Source organism: Nothoprocta perdicaria, unplaced genomic scaffold (genome assembly GCF_003342845.1).
Source record: "Nothoprocta perdicaria isolate Ctin4 unplaced genomic scaffold, notPer1 scaffold_123, whole genome shotgun sequence".
NCBI classification, from domain to species: domain Eukaryota; kingdom Metazoa; phylum Chordata; class Aves; order Tinamiformes; family Tinamidae; genus Nothoprocta; species Nothoprocta perdicaria.
This window is the reverse complement of record NW_020454350.1, coordinates 290670-300448: the sequence shown is the minus strand read 5'-3', so window position 1 is coordinate 300448 and position 9779 is coordinate 290670.

Here is a 9779-nt window from a genome sequence, read left to right as displayed (position 1 = left end):
AGAAAGAAAGAAAGAAAGAAAGAAAGAAAGAAAGAAAGAAAGAAAGAAAGAAAGAAAGAAAGAAAGAAAGAAAGAAAGAAAGAAAGAAAGAAAGAGAAAAGAAATCTCACTATTCTCAAGTGAGGATCTTTTCTCAAAAATGCAGCTTTCCTCTCTTTCCTATTTGACTACAAAGACTTTTTGACTCTTTCATTGCTTCTTCAGAGCTTTTTCTTCTCATTTTGTTACGCTGAGTAYGAAATCTGTCTGCTCAGTGCCTTTTTACCAAACCACTATCCCAAAAAGTGCCATTTTTAGTTCATATTMATGTCTGTGGATTTCCTGTACAGTTCAAACTGCTATGTGAAACTTTTTCCAGGGCTGCAGATATAAAATGAAACTGCCACTCATGCATTTGTTTTCAACTGACATTTGTGCCAATAAAACTTGACCACTGGAGTACTCATGGAAAGTGATCTTGAAAATGATGCAGGATTGGTCTTCTAATGTAATGAGCATATAGTGTCTGTCCCTAAAAAATTACAAGGCATTACTAGCTTTATTCTTTTAAAAGAATTCTCTGTTGAGTCACAAAATCACTCCTGGGCTTTTGAGGCCCCAACAATGAGTCCAAGCAGCAACRAAATTAGTAAGCTCACGAGTTTATCCTTTTAAATGAGCAAGTCTTTGTAGATGAATTTTGCAAAGCTCACCCAACACTAATAATTTTTTAGCAGGTTTGACAACATTTTACCCTTTTTGAATGAGAAACAAAGTTAGAAAAAGGACCCTGTTATTTTMTCAACAAATGGTTGAGAAACACACTACAATTCTATCTAGAGAATGTTATGCCAGTGAAGGGACAAGAGTAGGCCAAATCCTAATCCATCTTGGTTGCATTTAGTCTCTTTTCTCAGTCAAACTGTCCTTCAGGCTTGGCAGTGAAACCAGTGTGAAGTATTTGGAGATTTGAACAACAAGTAAAAAATTCCAGAATTTCATAATTTCAGAGTAATTTTTCAGATTTCCTGTTAAGTCCCGTCTTGYATGTGGTAAGGAAAATTCTCATCTCCTGTCCTAGCCACAAGCTACCATGGTAACTCACCAAGTATGCTCTTTTCTGACTTCTGAGTTTTTGTATTTTTTTGTCTGTGTGCCATACAGTTACAGTGCCAACTGTGTTTTCTGCTTTGCCCTTCTTTTCTTTTGACATTGACTGTACATGTACTTATCTTAATAAATGAAAACACTTACTCAAAAGAACCCTTATTAACAGTTTGCAGTGTTCCACAGAGCAGGTACATTGCCACTGAAGGACCTTCACCCCAGCTGAAGACATGGGACTTCAAAGCATTGTCATGCATCAGCCATCTGGCAAAACAAGTGTAGCGAGAAGGTCTCCAACACTGCTGCTGGCACAAATGCTGCCGCAGCGACTCTTTCTAGGGTGGATGTTCCTCCTTCCAAAGTACAGCAAGCYGCAGTAAATATGCTGAAAGCTGCTAGAAGTCCCAGCAACAGGAAAGTCACTGTGACCACACTGCCAGGCACGTAGCTGTAGCTTTTTTGCCACTCACCAACATGAACAACGTCCTTCTGCAAATCCATAAAGATGATATCTAGTTATCTGATGAAAGAACTCCCTGAAATGGGAAATGCTGTGGCTGGTTCTGCTGAATATTTGCCATTTCATATAAATATTGCCTCTATTTGGCTGAGTAAAGATATAGCCATATGACCTTTATGCATGCATTAACTTCAGAGAGGGTCTTAGGCGACTGGATTATCAGCACCAGGACTGAAGAAGGCACACCGCTGCTGGCATCTGCRTACTGTTGACCTTCTAGATATTTCATGATTTCCTCCAGGGTGTTCAAATAATGATTGAATATGATAAGTAAAAGACATATTGAGTTCCTTTAAACTACGGGGATATCAATTTGAGTAAAAAAGAACAGCACCAGCATTCTGCAGTGCACTCTCCATAGATGAAGAGAAAGTTGGGAAAGCCATAAACCTCTCTGCTGTGCTTGGCAAAAGGTTCTGACAACCATTAGAGGTCACCACAGGATTCAGTGAGCTTCTCTGTGAAATAGATGGACAGAATATCTGAGCCTATAACACTCTTCAGGGTTCATGAGAAACAGATACAATTGATGATAGTTTTGACACAGATAGCAGTGTAATTTAAACATGGAAAAATGACCAAAAGGGATGAACTATGATTCATTAACATTCTCTTGAAGAAGATAAAAGAACTAACAAAGAACTAAAAAAGAAAAATAGAAAGCCTTAGGCAGTTCTTAAAAGGCATATATCTAGAACAACTAAAGTGATAAGGAAATGAGGTCTGGATTTGCCAGTGTTAGAAGAAAATGAAGGGAGAAATTCATAATGATATCAGAATCCAAGCTTGATAGTAGCTGTGCTTGTTATTTTTAAATATACATTTAATCTATAKGTTGCAATGAAATTAAGAAGGCTTGAGATGCTAATGATGAATATATTACTTGTCTGTGAGTTTTAGGCACTGAACAAGATCCTACTGCATTGGACAGGGAAACAAAAGAGTAGTCTCTATTCCAATGAATTTTCAACCTAGAAAAAAAAAAAAAAAAGAGTTCAAATTGATATAGGCAGCACAAAAGAAAGTGCAAGGAAATTATTTAAAACTTTTATCAACATTACCAGCACATCAGCAGTCAACTTGCTGAGATAGCAAAATTTCATTTTGCCTACTCTGCTGAGAAATCTTGAGCTGGGAATGTGCAAGTACATGCCTGAAAATTTCAGATGTGGGTGGTAAAGGCCGGCCAACAGAGAACAGACCTGGCTGCTCTCAGGTAGGATGGCAAGAGGCCATGAAGCACCCTGACAGGAGCAATGAGTCTTTGATGTGGTAGAGAAGGAGGAGCAAGATGAGGAGTAGAGAGAAGGAGATGGCCATAGGAACAGGCAAATGAGGGTTGCAGAAGCATTCTGCAAAGGTAACAGTAGGGCAGCATTACATCAGCCAAAGGAAGAGAAATTAATGTTGTACTATAAAGGTTCCCAGTGCGTTAATAAAAACTCCAGGTGAAAACTCTGGACTGCCAGGAGAGTTTTTTTCTTAAAGGTGTTAAAAGTAAGCATTTAGAAATCTGAAAGAAAAGAATTAAAGGAGTCAGTGTGGATAATGCTTAGATTACAAATCTAAATGACAGGCAGGAGGGTGGCGTATGAAGCACTGTGCAGACATTGGGTAAACTCTGACCTGAAAAGTTTGCAATCTTAAATACAGGCAGGTGTTTAAGACAAGCAGTGGCCAGTTCAAGTGGAGGGGTGAAATGTGCTCATAATGCTTAGTGGAGCTGTAGCAACAACCGCAAGTCACGATTTACATAAGAYGTTATTGCACAGCAGGTTTCTTTTGTGCGTTACAGCACAGATGTGTTTTAAAGTGGCATTTGAAATAAGATGAGYTGAGACTGTTTCACATGTCCTGACATGTGAAAAGTAGCTAAGTTTTTGCTTCTCTGTTAATACCTAGACCTAAAGCCAGGAAAGGGCTGAAGGGAACTAAACCTTCTGGTGATACATCTGATTTTTGGTTGTACAAGATTTCTTGACTCCATTCTATAAAAAAAAAACAGCTAAATTTTTACTAGCTTTCATTATCGCAATCAGACTAACGCCAACATTTTTGTTTTAAACTGTTATTTACTTACTCCTAAATGTGAACTTTTTTTCACAATGCATAAAATGGAACTTTGGGCAATAAACCCAAATTAAGAGGATGATATTAAAATATGTGTTACCAGAGACTTTGGGAGCAGTTTGGGCAAGAATTCAGAATATTTAAATCATGAAAATTGGCTTAATATATCCCTTAAAGCTCAGGAAATTTCTGGTAGGACACCAAAATTCTATATTACTAGTTCAAAYCCATTTGGTATTTTCTCCTAGGAAGCTGAATTACAGAAAGCACAGATACAAATCTGTAAAGAAAATGTTCTCTCCCTGCTGTGAAATAGAGTTGATCCATTTGACCACCGTTGTCARATGCTTAACCTGTTCTCAAGACTGTCATATGAAGCAGATTTCACAAGCTCTTTTGATAGTATATTCCATCCCTTACCTATGTTTCATTTGCAACTATTTTCCCAATAGCCAAACCAAACTTTTTTGTTGCAAATTGAATCAGCACCATTTTGTCTCCCCATGCAGGCATGGGGAATARGTAACTGTGAACTGGAAGGCTGCTATCACATTGTGCTTGTGTTCCCTTTCTAGACTAAACAGAATCATTTCTCTTGACCTTTCCCCATGAGACATGTTTTCCGTACCACTTATCATTCTTGTGCTTCTCCTCTGGACTCTCTCCAGTTTGTCTCTATCATTTTTAAAGTGTGCTGCCCRAAACAGGAGAAAGTGCTCATGCTGAGTCTCCCTAGTGCCAAGCAGAGTGGCACAGGACAATCATTCGTGTCTTACTTATATACTCTTGCTAGTATATATCATACTGACTTTTTTTTCCCCCCAAATATAACACAGTTCRCTCTTACACAGAATCACAGAATATTCAAGGTTGGAAGGGACCTCTAGAGATCATCTAGTCCAGCCTTCCTAACACAGTCTATGGTTCGTATAGGCCACATAAATAGTCTCCATTTCCTATCCCTGAAGTTGATATTTCCTTCTCCAGTGTAGTAAAAACATTTGTCTCCAAAAGTAAAAACTTGTCTCCTTTTCTGAATTCACTCTACTCATTTCAGATCATTTCTCCAAGGTCTAATATTGTCCTACATAATGCTGGCAGTCCCTTCTGCTGGTATAAGTTGAAGATATATTGCTTCATCTTCCAAGTTGCTTATGAAAATATTGAATAAAAGCAGGCCAAGAAGTGTCTGCTGGTCCATATACATTATGGTGACTTCATCTATACTGTATTTTCCTAGCTCATTTGTAAGAAAAACATGTAGGACTGAGAGAAAAAAAACATGTAGGACTGAGATTTGGTCTTGACAAATCAATGTAGCCATTTGTTATCACCTTATCATATTCAAAGTGCTCACAAAATAATAATGCAATACAGTATTATAGGATTTTTTGGCTATCAGGATTATCTTTATAGGTATCAACAGCATATTAGGTCCCATTTTTACAGTTAAGTAACATACTGAACTTCCTCTCACTCTCCAGCACCTTCTTCATATTCCATATTTTTTTAAAAAATATATGTTATTGACSCCACAACTGATTTTGGTTAACTCACTGAATGTTGCAAGACATATGTGCTGCCTGTTCCTGTTAACAATAARCAGTATTTATGTTTGATGACATTATGATTTGATATACCTTACCAGGACACATATCACACCCCAAGAACTAGAACCTCCATATACTTGAAGGAATACAGCAACATGAGAAACTATCTATATTTTACAATCCTTACTAATGGACTTTTCTAGTTCCTGCAGAAAATAGCACAGGATATTAATTAGGCTGATATAAGGAAATTTGAAGCTGCAACAGTGGAGCAGGAAAGGGATTCCTGTTTCTAGAGACCTGTTTCAAGGGTTTCAAGTCATTTTGCTTATGTTACAACTAATGTTAGCAAACATGAGAGTGAATTTTTAGGGGTGTGTAAGATAACCAGTAGTTAATTATATCTGACAACAAGCATATCTTCATCTGTTTTCCTTTCCCTCCCTCATATTTTCTTTGATCATTTGACATAATATAACATCTAAAGCTGTGATCATAGTTTATCTTTCTAGTTAGTGTAACGATTAGCAGTATTTCCTTTCTTTATTCCATCTCTCTCATTGTAATATCATATGTCTATCTATTTTGGATAGCTGAGAAGAGCAAAGTCTTTAATAAAAGCTATGTGTTTATTAAATTATGCCTTATCATTTCTGCCTCTTGCCTCTTGAAGTAACAAAAACCATTGCTTCAGGATGAATATTCCTGCTCACTTGTCTTAAAGGTTAGTCACTCAAAACACAAACACAATCAGAATGTCACTACTCTATCTAAATGTAAAACACTGGCCTAAAAATAGAGATAAAATCTTCTACTTTGATGTGAGAATGCTCAGATCCATCTCACAAACAAGTTACTGAAAATCTTCCTCTATAGCATGAAGGGAACCTGACTAAATCAGTGAAAACATACTTGTTGCATCATTTCTAAGCACCTCCTACTTGCTAAGAGACTCATAAAGACTTTCATTGGTGTGAGATCTAGCTGAGCATAGCTGACATATAAAAWTATACACACAAAGCTGAGTGATATTTTGTCATTGCTCAGAATGCCAAGAGTTTCTGTAAAATTGTCAGCACCCATGGTAAAACAGAAATAACAAGTTCAAATAGGATAGGGGAAAAACTAAAAACCTGGTCAAGCAATAAAAAATGTTAATTTCTCTCTGGGTCAGATGTTGAGGAGGCAAGGAATATCAGCTACAAGTCAGCATCAGTAAAAWTGTCTCACTATATAAAATATAAATGTGTTATACTGAAATGATGTATATGAGAGTCTTTCTTTTATCCATTCAAACATAAAGTGGGGATGAAGGAAATATCACATTAGAGTATGAAGTCCTTAAAATTAGCTTTACTGTAACCCCAAAGTATGGCCTAGTATCTGAGGATGTGTATAGAGCGAATATCAAAATAAACTACTAGTGTTAACCTTCTGCATCTATTCAAAATGAAAATTTCGGGGAAATTTGCCAGCTATAAAAAAATAAACATTGCTGGTTAATGTCCCTGGACTAGAACAAGCTCAGCATGAATAGATTTTATTTACATAAGTGCAGAAGCAGGTTCCATTTGCTATTAGATCTTCTAAGGTAAACTTTCTTGTGTAAACTATGGAATCTCTCACTAAAATAGTACCATGAGAGAAAGCCAAAATTTGGGGCTAAAATACAAAGACAGTATTTATACTCTGAAACACATACATAAGAAAAATCATACATTTGCTGCTCTCTTCATCCAAGGATCACAAGGCAACAATCGGTTATAACAATGTCTATGCCTACGTTCAAATATTTGGGGCCTCTAAGGATCTGTAGAGCAAAACAGCTGGTACAGATGACTGGAGGACCTAATGTCCTCATTATTAAATGTTTTGCGGGATTTACTTTGGACTAATTTTAATACAGACTTGTAGACTGAAGCACGTTAGACGTGCAGCTGGAGTGTGTCCTCCAGCTAATCACAAGAAAGGCCCCAGTTTCTACACGGTAAGACTGCTCCATGATGCAAACCAAAGTGCAATAACTGGGGAGGATGAAGAGGTCCACTTCAAAAGCATGTCCTGATCTGAAATAAGGCACCAACATAGACACACCCAGGAAATTAAGCCCTACCCAAGAGCCTGGCATGCTAGGCAGATTTCATTAACCCCATTCCATAGATGGTAGACACGAGCACAGCAGATTTAAATAAAAAGGAAGTGGCCAAACAATGACTAGGCTGAATAACTCGCTGAGCAGAGACATGGGGCACTGTGGGGTATTTTGTTTGCTGCAGAAGTATAAGACAGAATGGTAGAGTAATGAAATAATGCACATGATTATGCATGATATTATGCACTGAGTGCATAAATAATGCACTCAGTATCAAAATATAAACTACAAACAAGAATTAGAGTATCCAGCTAGATTAAATAGTCTATGAATGTTCTCATTTAACCTCAACAGTATCAGCGATAAGGCAACTAGATTACTTGTGACAAGCTACAATTTAAAAGYAGATTGTGAGAAAAAGATCTAAGAGAGAAGTATGAGACCAAAAGAGGCTGCAGAGCCTGCCCAGCTCGTCATAGTCAGGTGTAGCACATCCTTTCAATCCTTGGATGGGGAAAAGGTCAGTTCATTGGCAGCTCATCCACCTCTTCCATGGCCACATTACAGCCAGGAATGACTATGTTCAACTCTAGAGCTCCCAGTGGAATAAAAGGAACCCAGTTATTAGGACTCCATTGCGTCCAGTTCAGTGACTTCACTGCCACAGAAATGTCTGTGCTATTTTAACCAGCAGTAAGAGCTAATAATGTCTTATTTTGTGCGATGTCTTCCATGGTTATCATACAAAGCAGGCCTGAGCATTGCTATTTTTWCATGTTTTTCTGCTGTTTGCTATCTGATAAAACAGCTATCTAGGGTGGATATGCTATCAGCTAGATATTAATTACTACGTAGCTGTTCTGGAAAGTATATGTCAGAAAAAATAGAAACCTTAGATGTGCCAGTATTGGTTTTGGGCTTAGTATGCATATTTTACCAGTGAAAAACTTTCATAAATATATTAAAGATGTAATCCTGGAAGACTCTAAAGGAAAGACTTACCACAGAAGAATGGGGTGCAGCGTTTGACTCCAYTGATAAGCTGTCTTATCAATTAATAAAATGGGAAAGCAGTATAGGTATATATATATATATGTATATATATATAATCTCTCAGATACTCCTTTAAGTGGCTGAGATTTGAGAGATGGGTGTTTTCTGGGTTTCTCAGGTAGGAGACAGCTTAGGTAAAATCTTCCCCTGATAAAACCAACTCACTGACAAAGTCTAAACAGCAGTTAACCAGGGTCAGTTCTTCAAGCAAAGGACAGAGGGACATTCAGCAGGTGAGCAGCAACACGGAAAGCTTTCTGAGAGCAACAGGCAGCAGTGGAGAAGTGTCAGTCCCCAAGAGCCATGGTTCCAAAGCAGTTGTTCAGTACTTTTTGTATGAGATTTTTTTTCTAAAAATTACATAATAGTCCTTTAAAATATTGACTTGTAATATTTGTCAAAAAGTTGTTCTGAATCTACTGCCAATCTGTAAAGAAAAGCTTCTCTTCCCATCAAAGTTCCTTTATAATTGCTGCCTTGTTTGCAAGGAATGTGAGATGCTGTTTTTCCAAAGGTCAAATAGATGGTACTAAAGGTGTGGAGTAGGCAAACTATGGGGAGGTGGTGCAATTTCTTTGGTTCCTTTGCTTCATTTTTCTGCTGAAGGCCTAGTGTGTGATGCTCTCGTCAGAAATACTGAAAAAATCTAAAACTGAATCAAAAATTTGCACTTATTGGATTTCTGGTCTGACTAATCATTCTCTTCTGATATTTGTCTAGTATGGTTRCATAACATTTATTACATTCTTTTGGGAATTTATTTTCATTTTAAAAACTTTGATAGAGTCTGAACTTGGTGTACAAAGATAAAATTCCAAACTAATGTACAATAATAAATACAGACCAAATGGTACAGTTTAAACTAAGGTATGAAGAAGAAGTAAGTTAATGAAGATGTAGAACCTTGTCTTAAACACTGGGAGAAAGTCCTACAATATTTTAGAAGATGGGACAGAAAATTGTTCAAGGTTACCATGGTCATCGTAACTAGAAATGCTTTCAGCTGTGATTTTTTTTTAATTCTATTATCTATTCACATTCACAGCTATGTGAAAGAAGATGAGCATAGGGAAAACGGCCATCTTCTGTTATCTTGGAAATCATTTGTCATCTTGAGACTTCCACCCACTTGCCATCCTTCAAGGACTGTATAGGTTGTTTGAGAGTAACTTTGTCCTCATACACAGTGTCACACTGTAGGTGGACCATGTCTTTGTAAATAACAATGATGTCTTTTTTTTTTAATTAGCTAGATATAGTTAAACAAAAGTGAGAAGACAAAGAGGAAACCAGGAAGGATGGACAGAGAAGGGACTGAGGAAGGAAGGAAGGAAGGAAGGAAGGAAGGAAGGAAGGAAGGAAGGAAGGAAGGAAGGAAGGAAGGAAGGAAGGAAGGAAGGAAGGAAGG